Below are 5,033 nucleotides of genomic sequence, written 5' to 3'. Positions count from 1 at the left end.
TAAATAAATAAAATGTATTGTAAAATAAGTGCAATGTCAGGGAGGTTACTAGCAAAGTGGCTTGTTATCCAGCTGGCAAAGGACAAAAAAAGCCAGGCTTGAATATCTGTTCCATAAGCCAATTATTAGCAATCATGCTGTGCTGCCTTTATATATTTCTTAAATTGTATTGATTGAGAAATAAGTAAATGCATTTTTCCTTGGAAGAAGATATTGTGTTAAAGCAGTTTGACTAACTGGTGCTCTATACTGGGGGTCAGCAGACATTTTTCTTTAATGGATCAAATTATAAGTATTTTAAGCTTGGAAAAACAAATAAATAAATAAAATAAGTGCAATGTGCTCGCTTTGACAGCACATATACTAAAAATAGGAATGAGACAGAGAAGATTAGCATGGCCCCTGCACAAGTATGACACGCAAATTCGTGAAGCGTTCCATATTTTTAGAGACACAATACCACAAATGCAAGGTCAAAGAAGGAAATCACATACAAAGGAGCACCCCTTAGATTTATAGCAGACCTATAAGAGGAACCCTCCAAGTCTGAAGACAATGGTGGAATATAGTGAAAAAAACTCAATGAAATGAACACCTCACCAAGAATACTTTATCCTGCTTAACTCTCACTCAAACTCGAAGGAATGATACATTATTTCATGGATAAACAACAACTCAGGAACTTCATAGACTCAAGACCAAACTTGAAAGAAGGATTAAAGGGGCTACTGGAAGATAAGAAAAACTCCTACAAGCACAAAAAACCCTTACAGAAAGATTGCACAAAACTCCATAACAATAATCTTTCTCAATTTCAATGGTCTAAATACACCAATCAAGAGACACAGAGTGACAAAATGGTTCAGAGTTCCAGAAACTGAAACCAACATCCTGCTGCCTACAAGAAACACATCTGAACAGTCAGAGCAAACACAGACTCAAAGTCAAAGGATGGAAAACAATCCTGCAAGCAAACAACTCCCTCAAAAAAGCTAGGGTGGCCATACTATATCCGACAACATAGATTTTTGGGACAGCTTAGGCCGTTTTTTATTAATCAAAGGATATGTACAGCAGGAAGAAATTACACTCTGAAATGTATATGAACCCAATGGGGGACCAGCTAAATACTTAAAACAACTGCCAACAGATTTTAAAGAAGACATTGCTAGCAACACAATAGTAGTTGGAGACTTCAACACCCCCTTATCACTCTGGATAAATCAACAAGATTAAAACTCAGCAAGGAAACACTGGCTTTGAAGGAATAAATAGAAATGAGACAGCTAATAACCTCTATAGGGCTTTACCTCCCCATAAAAAAGAATAAACATTATTTTCCAGTGCACACAGAGCATTTTACAAAATAGACCACGTGCTGGGCCACAAAACATACCTCAACAGAATCATGAAGATAGAAATTGTATCAACTATCTTTTCAAACCATGATGCACTGAAGATAGAAGTAAATCACACAGACACTGAGAGCCTAATCAAACACCTGGAAATTAAACAACTCAATGTTGAACAATAAGTGGGTAAGGGAGGAAATCGAGGAAGAAATCAAAAGGTACCAGGAAACAAATGAGAATGAAGAAACAAGCTATCAGAACCTGTGGGACACAGCTAAAGCCACGTTAAAGGGAAATTTTGTAGTTCTGCAAGCATATTTTAGGAAGGAAGAAACGGCCCATATAAATAACTTGACCTCACAGCTCAAGACCTTAGAAAAGGACTAACAAAAGGAGCCCAAACCATGCAGAAGGAAAAAAATAATAAAACTTAGAGCAGAAATCAATGACATGGAAACCCAAAAAACAATCGAAAAGATCAATGAAACCAAAAGCTGAATCTTTGAGAAAATTAAAAAGATTGATATACCATTAGCAAGACTCACAAACAAAGAGAGAGATAATCCTAATAAATCAAATCAGAAATGAAAATGGGGACATCACAACAGAAACCAAATAAATTCAAAAGATCACCAGAGACTACTTTGAAAATCTGTATGCCATGAAACAAGAAAACCTAGAAGAAATGGATAAATTCCTGGATTCCTATAAACAGGAATTTGGGAGATTATAGATTATATTCCTATAATCTCCCAAGACTGAACCAAGAAGATATGTAATACATGAATAGACCTATTATTATCAAGAATATTGAAACTGTAATCAAAATTATTCCCAAAAACAAAAGCCCAGGTCCAGATGGACTCACTAGCAAATTATTCCAAATATTTAAAGAGGACCTATTGCCAGTTCTTTTCAAGAATTTCCAGGAAATTGAAGAAACAGAAACAAAAGAAAGACAAAAACCATAGATCATATCAATAGATGGAGAGAAAGTATTTGACAAGATTCAGCACCCATTCATGATGAAAACTCTCACCAAAATGGGTATAGAAGGGACCTTCCTCAATATAGTCAAAGTCATCTACCACAAGCCTATAGCAAGCATTATCCTCAATGGGGAAAAACTAAGGGCCTTCCTCTAAGATCAGGGACAAGAGAAGGATGCTCACTCTTACCACTTCTGTTCAATATAGTACTGGAAGTACTTGCAATAGAGATTAGGCAAGAAAAAGATGTTAAGGGCATCCAGATAGGAAAGGAAGAAATCAAGCTCTCACTGTTTGCAAATAATATGATACAATATCTAGAGAACCCCAAAGCCTCTACCAAGAAACTCCTAGAAACTCCTAGACCTGTATAGTAAAGTCACAGGCTATGCCCAAAAGTCCATGGCTTTCCTATATGCAAATAATGAGAGGGAAAAAAGTGACATGGAAAATGCAATCTGTTCATAGTCATGCCTCAGAAAATCAAGTACCATGGAATCAGCTTAACTAAGGAGGAAAAGGAACTGTACAAAGAAAACCACAAAATGTTACTTCACAAAATAAAAGAGGACACGACGAAATGAAAACATATGCCCTGCTCATGGATTGGGAGAACTAACATTGTCAAATGGCAATACTCCCCAAAGCATTATACAGATTCAATGCAATCCCTATAAGGACATCCATGACATTCTTCAAAGAAGTGAATCGAACAGTCCTGAAATTCATATGGAACAACAAACCCCCACAAATAGCTAAAGCAATTCTGGGGAAAAGAAGATGGGAGATATCACCTTCCCAACCTCAAACTCTACTACAATGAGGTAATAATTAAAACAGCATGGTACTGGAACAAAGGCAGAGCAGTAGACCAATGAAACAGAGTTGAATATCCTTTCATACACCCTCAAATATATGATAATCTAATCTTTGATAAGGGAGCAGGAAATGTGAAGTGGACCAAGGAAAGCATTTTTAACAAATTGTGCTGGCACTACTGGACAGCTATGTGCAAAAAATGGACTCAGACCTCTACCTAACACCATGCACAAAATTCAGATCAAAATGGATTAAAGACCTCAACGTCAGACCAGATCCATCAAGTACATTGAAGACAAGATTGGCAAAACCCTCCACAACATTGAAGCTAAAGGTATCCTTAAAGATGACACTTACTTGCCAAACAAGTGGTAATAGCGATAAACAAATGAGAGTTTCTTAAACTGAGAGCTTAAATTGAGAGCTTCTGCACCTCAGAAGATACAGTGACCAGAATTCAAAGACAATCTACAGAATGAGAAAGGATATTCACCCAATACCCTTCTGATAAGGGGTTTATATCAAGGATATACAAGGCACTGGTTGAACTCTACAAAAAGAAAACATTAAATCCCTTCAGAAAATGGGGCGATGAAATGAACAGAAACTTTCTCAAAGAGAAAATCTGAATGGCCAAAAGGCACATGAAAAAATGCTTTTCATAAGTAATCATCATGTAGATGCAGATCAAAACAACAATGAGATATCATCTCACACCACAGAGACTGACCCACATCTGAAAGAACAGAAGCAACTGGTGTTGAAGCAATGTCCGGAGAAATGGACTCTCCTTCACTGCTCGTGGGAATGCTGACTGGTTCAGCCCTTTTGGAAAGCAGTATGTACACTACTCAAAAAATTAGAAATTGAGCTCCCATTTGACCCAGCAATACAATTCCTGGGAATATATCCCGGAGAAGCAAAGCAGTATAGTAGAAATAACATCTGCACTTGAACGTTCATTGCTGCACTCTTTACAATAGCCAAAATCTGGAAAAAACCCAAGTGCTCGAGAACAGATGACTGGTTAAATAAACTTTGGTACATCTACACAATGGAATACTATGCAGTTGTTAGAGAAGATGAAATCATTAAATTTGTATATAAGTGGATCAACATTGAAAGTATAATATTAAGTGAAATGAGTCAGGAAGAGAGGGGCAGGCATAGAAAGATTGCACTCATCTGTGGAATATAAAATAACAAAATGGGAGACTAACACCCAAAGGTAATTGAGATAAGGACCAGGAGGTCTGCTTCACGGCTTGGAAACTGGCCTCACATGCTGGGGGAAAAGGCAGCTCAGATAGAGAAGGGAACACCACATAAAGGATGTCAGGAGGACTCATTCAGGATGAAAGATGCGTCCCAAAAGTAGACTATAGCCTGATCATTATGGCTTCTCAATACCTCTATTGCAAACTACAATACCTAAAAGGAGAGAGAATAAAAAGGAATGCCCTCCCACTGAGGCAGGGCAGGGTGGGGTGGTGGGGGATGAGGTGGGGTGGTAGGAGGGATGTTGAGAACATTGGTGGGGGAGAATGGGCACTGGTGTGGGATGGGTAAACGAACACTGTATGACTGTAATGCAAACACGAAAAATCATAAGTTTGTAACTGTACCGCATGGTGATTCACTAATAAAAATTAAAAAATAAAAAATATAAATTTTAAAAAATATGCTATTTTAGACATCACTATGGATAAGTACTAGAATTAATTTCTGTTGTATATGCATCCAATGAATCATTTTTCAAAACAAGTCATAGAATATTTCCATCACCCATAATGTTTAACTGTGATCTTTATCATCCTCCCTACAATAACCTCCAAAGTAAGCTACCATTTTTAAATAATTAACTTATTAGCTT

General features: G+C 37.2%; 1 non-coding gene across 1 annotated transcript; it reads left to right on the top strand.

The window, feature by feature from the left end:
• The first annotated feature begins 339 nt into the window (after positions 1-339).
• Positions 340-447, top strand: LOC129403830 (U6 spliceosomal RNA). The gene has a single exon (XR_008629490.1). It is a non-coding gene; the product is annotated as a U6 spliceosomal RNA (small nuclear RNA).
• The last annotated feature ends 4,586 nt before the right edge of the window (positions 448-5,033 follow it).

This window comes from Sorex araneus, chromosome 3, assembly GCF_027595985.1.
Source record: "Sorex araneus isolate mSorAra2 chromosome 3, mSorAra2.pri, whole genome shotgun sequence".
In the NCBI taxonomy this organism is placed as follows: domain Eukaryota; kingdom Metazoa; phylum Chordata; class Mammalia; order Eulipotyphla; family Soricidae; genus Sorex; species Sorex araneus.
The sequence above is the reverse complement of the archived record's forward strand: the minus strand, read 5'-3'. Positions and strand labels throughout refer to the sequence as shown.